This window comes from Aquarana catesbeiana, linkage group LG06, assembly GCF_042186555.1.
Source record: "Aquarana catesbeiana isolate 2022-GZ linkage group LG06, ASM4218655v1, whole genome shotgun sequence".
Taxonomy (NCBI): Eukaryota; Metazoa; Chordata; class Amphibia; order Anura; family Ranidae; genus Aquarana; species Aquarana catesbeiana.
The window spans coordinates 261531414-261547400 of record NC_133329.1 but is presented as its reverse complement, the minus strand read 5'-3'; the positions used below and the strand labels follow the sequence as shown (position 1 = coordinate 261547400).

Below are 15987 nucleotides of genomic sequence, written 5' to 3'. Positions count from 1 at the left end.
TATTCCTTTCCTGTTTTATACAGTTCAACTACCTTTTTCCGCAGATCCTTTGACAATTCTTTTGCGTTCCCCATGACTCAAAATCCAGAAACGTCAGTGCAGCACTGGATGAAAGATGCAAGGGTCTGTCAGTAGACTAGAAACTCATTGACCTTTTATACACACACACACTAATTACGAGCAAACAGATCACAGGTGAGGATGGTTACCTTTAATAGCCATTCAAACCCCTTTGTGTCAACTTGTGTGCATGTTATCAGGCCAAAATCACCAGGGTATGTAAACTTTTGATCAGGGTCATTTGGGAAGTTTCTGTTGCCATTTTGATTTTAAAAAGAATAAACACAGTTGGTTGATGATAAATGGCTGAAATGGCGAAAGAAAAGTTTGTGTTATTCATATTCTCTGAAAAATGGCCAAGAAATCATAAATTTTGCCAGGGTATGTAAACTTATGAGCACAACTGTACATGCAGAGGCTTAACATGAACGGTGTTTTCTGACTTCTAGTTACTCCTTATTTCTGTTCAGTCACCTACCTTTTGACATTACAACTGTGCACTGCCCTTTACCTTTGTTCCAAATGACCCAACTCACCAAACTAGACCAGCATTGCAGCTTTCTTGATGACATCACCAGCACTCTACTTGGATCACCTTCATTAAAACCAGTTCCAGTGCCTTCAAAATCTCTTTAAACAAGAACTGTGTTTTGTACCCTATGGACAATTTGATGCATCCCCCCACATACAAATTAAATATGAAAATCATCCAAGTTGGTAGACAATGCTTCTTAAGATTTGATGTCATTGTAACAATGATGGGTAGATACCTTTTTCTGTCAGTCATTGGTGATATGAATGCTGTGTGCTGTCTACCAGACTGGCTTCTTGCTGGCTGGCAAAGCGGATCCTGACCTGGAAATCAGGATACACTATGCAGAAGCTCTCTTTCTTGTTCATACATCATGGGACACAGAGCTCTATTAAATACTTAGTGGGTTAGATAGTCACCAACAGGTGATTGGACACTGGCAAACCCTAATTACAAGGCAAGTTCCTCCCCTATATAACCTCTCCCATATGGGAGAGTACCTGTTTTTTCACCAGTGTCTAAGGTGGTTGGTCACATTAAAGATGTGCTAAGAAGAAAGCTCTGTTTGATGGTCTCTGCGGGGGCCTAGGAGCTATAAAACCGGATCCATGCCTTGGGCCAATAAAAAGGCCTAAGATGGAACCCGGGCCTCGTGAAAGAAGAAACGAGGTTTTGCCTGTAATGTCTCTCTATTTGAGGACTGGGCTCAGGGATCCAGCGCTTTGGTGCACAAATTTAAGTTGCACGAAATGTTTCTGGCAGAGTCTTCTACAGGTTCAGGGAAGAGGATCCTTTGAGTAGGAACCCAGAACCCTGAAGGTTGGCACAACTCTACCCGCCGTGATGGGTGAAGGTTGGATCTGTCTGTTCTCAGCAGTTCCTGTGGCGGGGATATGGTAAGTGAAGACAATCCTAAAGTACACATTATGGATTATCTTCTTTTGAGTAGTTTGCATGTCTTACCTGGTTTCCGCCACTAGAGGGAGTAAGAGATCTACCTGGTGTGTATACTTACATGCCATCCAGGATACACGGTCATGAAGCTGGTCTGAGAAGCCGCTCACCTCCTCCGCTGCGGGCTCTGCCACATAAACTGAAAGGGGGATCCCACGCAGTCTGGGGGTCCCGCGCAGTCCTCAGGTGGTCTCCTTTCTCTCGCCCCTGGCCGCCGCCATGACGATCCTATGCGCGCACAGGGGGCGCACTTTTACGGCGCATTCGGCAGGGAAGGTGGGGGGGGGGGCGTAGTTGCTAGTGCCCTGCATGACGCATCAGTGCGCAGGCACAAGGCAGCTGTTTTTTAAAAGCCCATGACGCCAGAGCCCTGTAAGCAGTGGGACACAGAGCTGTGAGCAGTAAGCATCTCGGTGGGTTCAGATCCAGGCATATCTAAGACACCTACTCGGCATCAGGTTGTGCAGACTAAGCTAAGAATAATATTGTAAGACTAGGCACAACAGTGATTGCATTTATACTAGTACCGCTGCTTTTGTCAGCTTAGGACTATGTCTCCCCGTAAGGGGCAGGTAAAAGCCTAGATCTAAGGGCTCTATCCCCCCTGAAAGACTGGAGGCAGCTGCACAAGATGAGCCATTGCCCCTGTCAGGCTTGCAGCCTCTCCCAACATTGCAGCCCTGCTTAGGTCTTTTAAAGACGGTTGTTTGCATTTGCAGTGTGTGGTGTACAGGAGAAGTTAGCTGCTTAATCGCAGCATTCTCACAAGAGGGCAGAAATTGGGGTAGTTCCCCTTCCCCTGCCCTAAATCCTCAATCAAAAGGATCAACAATCTGATGATGAAAGATCACCATCAGGGGACAGGGAACCGGTGCAATCCGACGAGGCGGAGGTATCGGAGGCCTCACAAGCTCTGGAGTTCTAGCTGCAATTTTTTACAGAGATTCAGGCTGCGTATAACTTACCCTCAGCCTAGACGGCCAAAGCCTCTGTCTCCTACTTGGGTTTTTTGCTTAAATTCCCATAGGCTTCTTGTACCTTTCCAAGTACGTCCATTACTACAATGAGGTGTAGAACCTCCACAAGGTCCTCATGCAGGTGCTTGCTTACAAACTAGCCAAACTCACAACTGCTGAGATGCCTATGGCCACATCGCCCTGAAAATGCCCGATCTCATCTGATCTCAGAGGCTAAGCAGGGTTGGGCCTGGTTAGTACCTGGATAGGAGACCATCTGGGAATACCAGGTGCTGTACACGGGTCTGTGCACGTTGTTGCTAACACAAACAGCTAAACGGATGAGTGTGGGAACACACATTTGCAAAAATTAAATGAGTATTGGAATGTACAAGATGCATGTGGCAGAACATGTAATACACATAGAGATACATGTTTTTTTCTGTTTGTGATGGACCTACATAGTCGCATGAGAATGCTTGGTCGTTAAGTACTTATTTGCCCAAAAATGCCTAAAAATCGAATGAATGCCTAAAATCGCATAAATGCCTGTTTGCTTAAAGATACAGGGTCGCACAAGAGTGCTTGACCCCACAAGAGTCCTTGTTTGCCCATTGATATTTGCTCACGCAGAAAGGTTTGTTTTCATTGAAATGCCAAAATCACATAAGAGTGCTTGGGTGCATAAAGTTGCGGGATCACACCAGTGTGTTTGACTTCACAAGAGTCCTTGATTACCCAAGGATAGAGGCTTGTTTTTACAGAAATGCCTAAAAACACATAAAGATGCTGGATTGCATAAAGATGCAGGATCGCACAGCGGTGCTTGATCACACAAGAGTCCTTGGTCTCACAAGGGTACTTGTCCACACAGTAGTGCTTATAATGCATAGAATGTTTGGTCGCATAAAAGATGCTAAATTGCATAAGAATGCATGATCGCCTAAGGTTGCATGATCACCTAGATTTGCATGGTTGCATAACGAGGCATGTTAGTTTAGCCTCCTTAATTATACAGGATTCCTTATGTTCACATAGGAATACCTGTCTGCCTGGATACATGATGTGTAATCTTGCATTACACATTCAGAGACGCATGCTTGCTTGCAAGGTGCCCGTTCCATAGCACAGTGCTATAGGTATGCGTGTGTTCAGCGCACACTTTTTATGTTTCAAACATATTGTAGAAAATTCATGCTTCCATGAACGCACGCTTCTTTTGAGGCATATGGCATTAACTCTTGCCACTTACACATATGGAGAATTGTTTGCATATGTGTTTTCAGAACTTGTCTGCATTTCACAGGGAAACCGCACCTCTTCTGGTTGGTAGGCTTGCCCTTGTGGTTTGCCACCATGCTCAAGTCTTTTATAAACTGCTAGGGCCCACCTCTAGCGGGTCTAAAGGGCTCAGGGTATAGCTGTACTGGCATACCAAGGCAGTCTGCTGCCGATAGATCAGTCGGTAGCATGGCTGGACCTAAGTGTGTCCAGCATGGTCTTTATAGCCCCTATGGAGGCTAGAGTATTTGGGGACATAGCCCAAAGCAGGGTAGGGTATCTTTTACCTGAGTCAAAGGCCAAGACCATAAAGATTTGGCCTAAGTGGGCAAAGCAAGGGATAGACCTTCCATTTGCCTTTGTATGAGGTTGTTCGGAAAGATGGTAGCCTCATTTAAGGCTGTTCCTTTCGCCCATTTTTCACTCAACGCCGTTACTAAACAGTATACTGTCTGCTTGGAGCAAGAGGATCCAAGCCTTAATTTTCTCCCAGGCGCCTGGCGTTAGAAGTACGTAAGAGCCTCATTTGGTGGTTGCTAGCCAAAAGTCTACAGGAAAATCCTTTATTCCAGTCACCAGGAAAGTGGTACCTATGGATACCAGCCTTTATAGGCTGGGGTGCAGTCCTAGAAGAGCTTTCACTCCAAAGAAAGTGGTCCAAACCGAAAGGTTCCTGCCTGTCAGTATTCTGGAGATTCAGTACATTTGGCTCTCAGGGCCTGGACTTACAGGTCACAAGGCTGTTCTGTCCGGATACAATCTGACAATGCTACAGCAGTGACCTATATCAATCAAGCAGGCACCAGGAGTCTGAATGTCCAGAGGGAGGTGAACCATTCTTTGTTTGGACAGAGAGGCATGTTCCTTGCAGCCTTCATTCCAAGGATGGAAATTTGACAGGCGGATTATCTAAGCCTACAGGAGAATGGTTTCTACACCCCTCGGTATATTTCAGGCTATATGCTAGAAATGGGGTACCCTGAATGGATCTTCTAGCCTCCAGGTTCAACATGAAGCCAGACGATTTTTTTGTCAAGAACAAAGAGTCCACTAGCATGCGGAACAGACATCTTTTTCACAGGATCGGGGCAGGGAAGTAACCGGTTATTCTGGTGGCTCCAGCCTAGCCCAGAAGGCCTTGGTATACAGGAATCGTAAAGATGGCGGTAGGAAGACTGGATTCTTCGGCTACACCTAGACCTGCCCTTGCAGGGACTAGTTTTCCGTCCTTCCTTACGGAATCTAATTTTAATGGTTTGACTGTTGATAGCTCATCCTGAAAAATCGTGGGCTTTCGGGTCCAGTTCTCTCTACTCTGGTTAATGCTAGGGGGCCGGCCTCCAGGCTCGTCTATCACAGAGCCTGGAAGGCGTATGTTTCCTGGCGTGAATCCAGGGGTTGGCATCCTCAAAGGTATGCCAGTGGCAGAAGTCTCGCCTTTCTACAGTTAGGGGTAGAAATGAAACTGGGATTGAGCACATCAAGGGTCAGTTCTCGGCCTTATCAATTTTTCTTTTTTTTTTTTTTTCAGAGGCCACTAGCCTCTCATTCCTTAGTCCAGGCTTTTTTATCCAAGGGGTGTCGCGTTTAATTCCGCCCGTTGAGTCTTCCTTGTGCCTGTGGGATTTGAATGGTCTGTTTTTACAAAACAGCCTTCTGAACAATACGCCATATTCCTTTGATTCTTTTGACCAGAAGATCGAGTTTCTGGTTGTCATATCCTCTGCTAGAGGGGTATCAGAATTAACAGCTTTTTGCTACCTAAGGTGGTATCAGGATTTCATCTGAACCAAAATGTTGTCCTACCGTCCTTGTACGGGTCCGCATTCTGCGGAAGAAAGTTGGCTACACTCTCTTGATGTAGTAAGAGCAGTCAAGGTCTATCTGAAAGCGATTGCTCTGATATGAAAAGCTGATGCTTTGTTTATGCTGCCGGAAGGTCCTAGAAAGGGCCAGGCAGCGTCAAAATCTAGTAGATTTGGCAGGTTATTGTTCAGGCTTATGGTTTTCATTTGAGAAAACTTCAGTGCTTCATAGGCAGTGCTTCACCAGGCCTCCTTGGCTCAGATCTATAAGGCTGAAACTTGGACTTCCTTCCATACATTCACTAAATTCTTTCGGGTGGATGTGAAAGGGCTACAGATAGATGAAGTAAAGGCACTGCTTTTCGCTGTCACAAAGATCTGTAATTCTTAACTTTGTCTTTGTCATCAAATGTTACATTTACATTCCTAGTTTAAAGCAGAACTCCGGGCAAAACATTTTTTTCCATGTCCTTGTTGCTGATCTCCTACCTTCACCAACTTTGCCATCCATGTTCTTCTGAGCTCTGTAGTTCCTCTGCAATAGGCTGCTGAACTTGCTGAAAAACCGTTATTGCCTGGTGATATCCTGTTTGTAAAGACCAGCATCCCAACTCCAGCAGTCCAGCTCCAGCAGCCAGACCCTTGGCCCCAGCTTGTAGTCCTCTGAAAATGAGCAGGAAGGAAGCAGAGATGTAGCGGGCGGATGGGGTCTCAGCCCCCGGTCTGTGCCGCCCATGGAAAAGGTGTCCTTCTCCTCTCTCCTCCTGCCTCCTCCTCCCTGCCAGCAATCCGCCCTCCACTGTCCTCGCCGCACCGCCCCCCAGCCTGTTCTCTCTGCACAGAGCGGGGATTATTATTAGAAATCAGTTGTATGACACAGCGGGGATGTCCCCGATCGCTCATGTCCGCCTCCCGCCGTTAATGGCACAGTGCGCTGTCAATCATAATAACGGCGGGAGGCGGGGGACATCAGCGATCGGTGTTCTCATAGAACAATACCTGACACCACAGTAGATCCCCACTGTGTCATACAACTGATTTCTAATAATAGTCCCCGCTCTGCACTGGTGGTCCCTGGCATTCAGGCACTGGTTGTGGTCCCTGGCATTCAGGCACTGGTGGTGGTCCCTGGCATTTGGCATTGGTGGGGGTCCCAGATGCATTGCACTGGTTTGCATTTATATTAAAATGCTTTGTATTTATAAGGCTGTAACCTATCATACCGTGTGTTATGTATGGCTGCAGAATGAGGGGTGTGATTTATGTTGAAGTGGGCGAGTTCACACTTACATGTACAAGCCTAGTGTACCTCCCACATTCACTCCCAACCCAAGGATTCATGTGAAATGTAGGCTGATTACAGTTAGAGAGAGAGAGAAGAGCATATGATGCAATCCCTGTTCTAAGAGATCCTCCCTGCCAGAAAAGATGATGCATTTTTTGAATCACAAAGCTGACTTCCTGAAAATTCAATCACACAAATCTCTTAAACGGTAAGAAATTTCACAAATGTGATGTATCTTTTTAGTGTTTTGTGTGGGGGGTGTACTAATGGGGGATTTTTTGAAAATCCCAGCCTTCTGCTTTAAGCTTCATTCTCTGCATGATGCAGTTAATTGTACTAGTAAAATTGAAGCCTTGAAAGGTATAACCATTTTTATTCTTTTATCCTCTCATGATGGCACACTTCCTACAAAGCACAATGGACTCCCTGCAGTATTGCATAAAGGTCCAATAATCTGAAATGTTTTAATTTACCAATGTGTACCATGCAAATGAGAATAAAATCACTGTCATTACACTGCAGTTTTCTAATAAAAGGTGTGTTTTCGCTTCTCTCAATTGAATAGAATTGAAGATACTATGTCTTTGGTCAAGGACTCTTATCTGTGACCCAATGAGATTGTCAGCAATGCCTTTTATTTAGATTGTTCTATTGAGAACTGTATGCTTTTCAAGGTCCAACAAAAATTTTAACTGAACTAGTTCAATAAACATGGTACATCAACACATAAAGCCCAACTGGGGCTTCAAAAATCCCAAACACCATTATTCTAATGAATTTAAATACTGTATTTATCAGCGTATAACACGCACTTTTCCCCCCTTAACATAGGGGGAAAATCATGTGTGCGTGTTATACGCCGATATAGGCTGCCAATGAGGGGAAGAAGGGGACGAGCGCTGCCAAAATAGAGCCGGATCTCCTGTGTACTCGGCTCGGCTCGCAGTCACGTTCAGTCCCACCCCCTGGACGGCACCTAGCATGGACGTCCCAGCATTGAACCGGTGTTATGTCCATCATAGGATCTGGGCCAGGGGGCGGGACGGGGCGTGACACCGAGCCGAGTACACAGGAGGTCCGGCTCTGTTTCGGCGGCGCTCGTCCCCACCTATCCCTCGATTGCAGCATATATAACGGCAAAGTTGCAGATGGACACTGAGCAATGCTGCAGGTGGGCACTGATTAGGCTGCAGATGGGCACAGATCAGGCTGCACTGAAGCTGCAGATGGGCACAGATCAGGCTGCACTGAAGCTGCAGATAGGCACTAATCAGGCTGCATTGATGCTCACTGACCATTATTTTGCTTCAAAGTGGTTTATTTAAAAAAAAAAAAAAGTTTTTTTCCCTGAAACTTCCCTCTTAAATTGGGTTGCGTGTTATACGCCGATAAATACGGTATATGAAAATACCGCGCTAAGCTAGTGTCAATAAGCAATAACAAATAAAAAATAAACAGTATTGACTGTGTTAGATATAGTGCCAAAAAATCAATAATGACATAAATCAATCAAATCAATTTAAAATTGATTTAAAAAAGTGCTAAGTGACATAATTAATACAATAAAACAAATCAAAAATTGTATTAAAGTCCATATAACATGCTTCAAATTTTGCTGTCATGATAAAGTGCTATAGTGCTTGTGAAAATCAATAACCAAATTTCATCCACAATTCCTCCACGCCTGTAGTGATACTCCACACATGTTCAAGTGACACCACTCTTGTGCTCCCACCTTGTGTGAGTATACTCACCTCGGGGCGTGTGACCTTGCAATTAAGCTTGGTCTAAACATACCAGCGAACCAACTCTGGGTTCTGTGTAGATGGATCTGTGATATCCTATGCTGTCCAATAGCGTAGTCTCCACATGTATATGAGAAATGAGGCCTGGATAGTGTGATACCGTTTATAAAAAAATATCTATTTATTCGAACAAAAGCCCCTATGCAGGGTACAGGTGCTTCAGTGCACCACTCTGTGACAAGCATAAAAATGTTGAGATTGTGCATGGGGGAGGGGACAGGGTGGTGTAGGAGTCAGCAGCTGGACTATTTGGAACGAGGGGACACACAATCTCAACATTTTTATGCGCCGACCTCCTCCCCCCCAATAAAATGCAGCCTTTCCAGTATCAATTAATTTCAGCTATACCAGTGCCAAATGAAATGCAGCTTGATCACACAGCTGGTCTGGCTGCTGGGGCCAAGGGTCTGGCTGCTGGAGCTGGGCTGCTGGTCCTGGAGTCTGCCTGCCGGAGCTGGGCTGCTGGTCCTGGAGTCTGCCTGCCGGAGCTGGGCTGCTGGTCCTGGAGTCTGCCTGCTGGAGCTGGGCTGCTGGTCCTGGAGTCTGCCTGCTGGAGCTGGGCTACTGGTCCTGAAGTCTGGCTGCTGGGGCCAGGGGTCTGGCTGCTGGAGTTGGGCTGCTGGTCCTGGGGTCCGGCTGCAATGAGGCTGGTGAGCCATCCCAGTCAGAGAATTCCCCAGAAGGAAGGTGGTGGGCTGGGGCAGAGGGGGTACAGCCCATACTGCTGTCCCCAGCCTGCTGCATGGGTACTTTTTTTGGGGGTCGGTCTGGCCAATTCAGCAGGGAAGGAAGGGGTGGGCGGAGGCAGAGAGAAGAATATAATCTGCAGGCTGTAGCAGTTAAAAGAAAAAAAACTTTCCCTGTCAAGCGGACTCTTCTCTTTGCCTCTGCCCATCCCCCTCCTTCCCTGCTGACCCCAAAAAAAAGTACCCATGCAGCAGCTAAAGCAGGCTGGGGACAGCAGTATGGGCTGTCCCCCCATCCCCCCTCAGCTCGCAGCGCCTTGCATCCGCCTGTCACTCCATTCGGCCGATCGGGCTGCTTTGTCTGTGGCTGAGTGACAGACCCAGCCGGGAGATCACCCTGTGCTCGCGGGTGTCTGGGTGCCCGCAGCCAAATGCAGGAGACTCCCACACCTTGCTGGAGACTTGAGATGTCTGCTACAGCCATGGAGGCATTGTGGATGAAATTTGGTTATTGATTTTCACAAGCACTATAGCACTTTATCATCATCGCAAGATTTGAAGCATGTTATATAGACTTTAATGCAATTTTTGGTTTGTTTTAATGCATTAATTATGTCACTTTGGCACTTTATTTTATATTGATTTAAACGATTTATGTCTTATTATAGTTTTTTTTGCACTATATTTAGCACAGTCAATACTGTTTATTTTTATTTGTTATTGCTTATTGACACTAGCTTAGCATGGTATTTTCATATATTTAAATTGTTTAGCACGGATGTATAGGATGTGAGCAATACCAGCAGCTGAATATCTAGTCGCAGATTCAATACTTTTTCGTAGCTCGCGAGATTTTTAGTTTATACCATTAGGCTGCTTTCACACTTTTCACGCTTTACAGGCGCTATAGCGCTAAAAATAGCGACTGTAAAGAGCCTCTCCTCTTACTCCAGTGTGAAAGCCTGAGTGCAATTGAAAACAATGGGCAGCGCTGCTGTAGCGGCACTTTGCGGGCGCTTTTAACCCTTTTTCGGCCGTTGGCGGGGGTTAAAAGCGCCCCGCTAGCGGCCGAAAAAGGCCACAAAAATCACGGTAAAGTGCCGCTAAAAATAGCAACGCTTTACTGCCGACACCTCCAACTCCCCAATGTGAAAGTAGCTCCGGATATAAAAAAAAAAAAAAAAAAAAAAAGCAGTGAGCGGAATCCCTTGGGGCAATTTTCTGCTCTTGTGTATGAATCTAGCCATACGGAAGAGACATTCCTCCCTCCTAATATGGCATGTGAGTGTGGAGCACATACCGTTGTGCTCATAAGTTTATGTACCCTGGCAGAATTTATAATTTCTTGGCCATTTTTCAGAGAATATGAATGATAACACAGAAAAAATTATTTCACTCACGGTTAGTGTTTGACCGAAGCCATTTATTATTAATCAACTTTTTTTTTTTTTAATTGTATTCAGAAATTACCCAAATAACCCTGATCAAAAGTTTACATACCCTGGTGAATTTGGCTTGATAACATGCACACAAGTTGACACAAAGTGGTTTGAATGGCTATTAAAGGTAACCATCCTCACATGTGGTCTGTTTGCTTGTAATTAGTGTGTGTGTGTGTGTGTGTGTGTGTGTGTGTATAAAAGGTCAATGAGTTTCTGGACTCCTGACTGACCCTTGCATCTTTAATCCAGTGCTGCACTGACGTTTCTGGATTCTGAGTCATGGGGAAAGCAAGAGTTGTCAATGGATATGCGGGAAAGGGTAGTTAATCTGTATAAAACAGGAAAGGAATATAAAAAGATATCCAAGGAATTGAGAATGCCAATCAGCAGTCATCAAACTCTAATCAAGAAGTGGAAAATGAGGGGTTCTGTTGAAACCAAACCACTGTCAGGTAGACCAACAAAAATTTCAGCCACAACTGCCAGAAAAATAGTTTGGGATGCAAAGAAAAACCCACAAATAACTTCAGGTGAAATACAGGACTCTCTGAAAACATGTGGTGTGGCTGTTTCAAGATGCACAATAAGGAGGCACTTGAAGATAGATGGGCTGCGTGGTCAAGTCGCCAGAAGAAAGCCATTACTACGCAAATGCCACAAAGTATCCCACTTACAATACGCCAAACAGCACAGAGACAAGCCTCAAACCTTCTGGCATGAAGTTATTTTGAGTGATGAGAACAAAATTGAGCTTTTTGGCCACAACCATAAACCCTACATTTGGATAGGAGTCAACAAGGCCTATGATGAAAGGTACACTATTCCTACTGTGAAACATGGAGGTGGATCACTGAGTTTTTGGGGATGTGTGAGCTACAAAGGCACAGGAAATTTGGTCAGATTTGATGCCAAGGTGACTGCAGTATGTTCTCAAAAAATACTGGGGGAACATTTGCATTCATCAGCCAGGAAGCTGCGCATGGGACGTACTTGGACATTCCAACATGACAATGATCCAAAAAAAAAGGCCAAGTCGACTTGTCATTACAGCAGAATAAAGTGAAGGTTCTGGAGTGGCCATCTCAGTCTCCTGACCTCAATATCATTGAGCCTCTCTGGGGAGATCTCAAACGTGCAGTTCATGCAAGACAGCCCAAGAATTTACAGGAAGTGGAGGCTTTTTGCCAAGAGGAATGGGCAGCTTTACCATCTGAGAATATAAAGAGCCTCATCCACAAATACCACAAAAGACTTCAAGCTGTCATTGATGTTAAAGGGGGCAATACACGGTATTAAGAACTGGGGTATGTAAACTTTTCATCAGGGTCATTTGGCTAGTTTCTGTTGTCATTATGATTTAAAAATAGTAAACACAGTTGATAATAAATGGGTTCAGCCAAACACTAACCATGAGTGAAATAAGTTTTTGTGTTCTCATTCATATTCTCTGAAAAATGGCCAAGAAATCATAAATTCTGCCAGGGTATGTAAACTTATGAGCACAAATGTATATATGGACCACACATAGATGATTAACGTATGCTATTACTAATGTAGAAAAACATGCTCTCTTAAAGTAGAAGCTAAACACAATCATGGAGGAGGATAATGTACTCACATTACTGTATTATCATTTGTAGCAGAGAGCTATAGCTGAGAGAAAAGTTTCATCTGTTGCCTTTTTTGCTATGTATTATTGATGGTAGAAGGATTGGATCTGTATGGATACAGAGACAAAGAACATGATTTCTAAGTTTAATAATAGTTCTTTATCTCTGTCAGTGCCTACTTTGCATCCATAAATGTTTCAAGCTGGTTGGAAATGAATGATCTATTACAAGGTTTTTCAAACTTCTGCATTGTGTGCCTCATACCTAGAGTTGTTTGGGTGCTTGCCAATGCTACACTTAGCTTAGCACAGCAGAGCTTTCACATATACTGTATACACAGATCAGCCATAACTTTATGACCACCCACCAAATATTAAGTAGGTCCTCCTCTTGCAACCAAAAACAGTCCGGACCCGATGAGGCATGCACGCCACTATTCCTCTGAAGGTATGCTGTGATATCTGGCACCAAACCATCATTGGCAGATCCTTTAAGTTTTGTAAGTTGAGAGGTGGGGCCTTCATGAATCAGACTTTTTCCAGCACATCCCACAGATGTTTGATTGGATTGAGATCTGGAGAATGGAAGCCAAGTTAACACCTTAAACTCGTCATTATCCTGCTGAAATAGGTCATTGCCATCAGGGAATACCATTTCTGTGAAGGAGTGTACTTGGGTAGCTATAATGTTTTGGTAGTTGGTACAGGTCAAGTAAAATCCACATGAATGGCAGAACCCAAGGATTCCCAGTAGAACATTGCCCAACACATCACACTGCCTCTGCTGGCTTGCCTTCTTCCCATACTGCATTATGGTGCTATGTTGTAAAAGAACATGCGATTAATCAGACCTGTCATCTTCTTCTATTGCTCCATGGCCATTGTAAGTGTTTTTGGCAGTGGACATGGGTCAGCATGGGCAACCCCCCGGTCTGCGGCTACGCAGCCCCATACACAAAAAACCGTGATGCCCATTTTTTTCTGCCTTCAACACATCAGCTTCGGGGACAACATGTTTACTTGCCTAATATATTCCACCTACTTTCAGATCCCTTTGTAATAAGATATTCATGTTATTCACTTAAACTCTCAGTGGTCATAAAATAATCGCTAATCAGTGGTATAAAGATCAGTACCTTAAAGGTTACATACTGATCTTTTTCAGAGGTTCAATTATGCTGTATTCGATACAGTTCCCCTAGTTTGAAAATCCCTGTTGCATGTTTGATTTAGTTACTGGCTTGCATGGGTCTGCATGGGATCATTGCTAAAACATTTAAAGCTCTGTGTGTGTATATGTGCCTGCACTAAATCTTTATGCCTGCGCTTCCATCAGAGGAGCGATCTCTTAGGGAACTGCTGGCCATTGTAGAACTTAAACAGGTAGGTGAGGCTTCCAGTCTTTTGATGCATTGTTTAATATAAAAATATGCTATATTTGATCTTATAGTATTATTTGTTACAGCTAACATTTTAGTTTTACTTTAAGGCCTGTCTGGAAAATGTTTAATTTTGCTTCTGGTAGAGGGTACTGGCAGTTTGCGATGTGGCAATCCAGTGATATTCTCTTAGTGCTCTCATCTACTCACTGAAAATGCTGCTGCCTCCTTGTCAGAGTTTTTTGGCTTCGAAAGGGAGTCCTTCAAAAACAATAAGGCAGCAGGGGCAGTGAGTACAATAGGTCACTAGACAAACTTCACTAAACGCAAAGAATTTAAACATTTGGACTGTTATGGTAAATATAATTTTGAACTCAAGCTTCCATACACCAAAAATGAGAGTTTTGGGTGGAGGTCTACACCAACAAAAATGTTTATGCTCAGCTTCATACTTCATTTCATTTATTCCAATTTTTGAACATGCTCATTTTAATTGCCCTGCTCTTCATAAGCTTGTGTTTTCTTTATAATGCAGTGTTTTTAAGATGCACTGCACTCAAAGTCTACAGGGCATCTGTTTGCTTTTGGACCAATGTGACTAGTCTTTGCTTCCATATTACAGTAGGAATGCCCCCCTTTCTTGCATAATGCTATGGGAACTTTAGGATATCAGGGCTTGGCTAGCATGTTAACATCTCTTAGACTGGAGGGGAAGGTAGGTAAACATGTTGCCTAAAGAAAATTGTGTATTTTTCTTGCACTAAGAAGAGTAAAGGCTTAGTTTGATGTGATCCACAAGGAGTCTATTCTTTGATTTGCTGTATCAAAATTGGCGCACAACTTCAGTGTATGCTGGAAATTCTGAAAATTTTTACTTTTCATTAATTTTCTGAAGTTGAACTCCACCTATTCATCTTTCATTGTGTGCTTAAACAGTTTGAATTGCCCAGATCTGTGATGGGCTTACCTTAAACGTTTTTGTCAAAGAATGATGGCCAACATTACAAGTGAATTTAAAGCAACTCTGTCACCTGTCTGACTAATTCTAATATAAAGTACCCTGTAAGAGAAGCGGAGGAGTATTTCAGGCAAGTGTAATGTTTAATCTTCCAGGTGTGCCAGATAGCTTGTCCCCTACTGGTTGCTGTAGTACCTCCTGCCAACCCCATACATGATTATAGGATACAGTAATGCCATGGAGGTCAGTGGAAGGAGGAACCTTAGGGATCATTGGTGGACACGCAGACACACCCAGAATTGTCAGATAGCAGCGGTGCTTGAGGTTGTGCAAGAGGGCGAAGATTCAACATGCCACCTGGCAGGTGAATATCGCTCCTCTTGTTCTGCAGGGTACTTTCAGTTTGATTTTGTTTGGATAAGAATCAGGGTTGCTTCAGTTAGAGATTCTATGCATTTTTATTGGGAAAAAAAAGCTCCAGCTCTAGTTAGAAATTATCGTTGTTATTTCTAGTTAATAAAGTATTTTTCCTTCAGTGTGAAGATAATTTTAGTGCATTAGGATTTTTGCCTTTCTTGGGATCCACATTAACAGTATCAGAAGATATTAGAATAGACTGGCCCTTTTCAACCCTGTTTACTATGTTTTTTTTTTTTTTTCTGCTCACTGATTGCAGCTGAGACAGATCAACAAGGAGGAGAGGATTACTGCCAACTGTACCATGAAAGCAGCTGGGACATTTTACACCTGTAACCATACTGTGTTATGAAGAGAAGAAGCAGTGTAGACAAACCTTTATGCCTTAAACAGTTTTACAAATTAAGCAAATTGAAGTGTCTTCCCTTATTTGTATTTTATAAGACCAATTCGGAAAATAAAATAATTCATAGAGAACCTCTTCCTTTGCAGTTTCTAGAAACTGCTGCCAAGTATGAACTTTAAGCTTTAAAAACTCACTGGTGTATAATCAATGAATGCAAACTCTGCCCAAAAATTTTCCCAGAGACTCTGCTATTCCCTGTCAGGTATTGTCATCTTTTGCAGCATAGGGAAGGTGAAGCCCTGAGTGTCCCTGCATACATCCAGGGGAAGAGGTTCCAGATGGAGATGAGAGCTTAGTTGTTGACCTTTGACAAAATGTCTAAACTTGCATATATATTGTGTATGCTGCCTAGCTTTTTTAGGTTGCACATTTTGGGTAATTGGTGCACTTAAAACCATTTATGGAGTAGATT

The 15987-nt window shown here is 43.8% G+C and overlaps 1 protein-coding gene and 1 pseudogene across 4 annotated transcripts in view; both read left to right on the top strand.

The window, feature by feature from the left end:
* The window catches only part of HYCC2 (hyccin PI4KA lipid kinase complex subunit 2), a 239660-nt gene that overhangs the window by 209849 nt on the left and 13824 nt on the right, over positions 1-15987 (top strand). The gene's annotated exons all lie outside the window — the stretch shown is intronic.
* On the top strand, positions 2686-2804 carry LOC141101849 (5S ribosomal RNA; annotated as a pseudogene).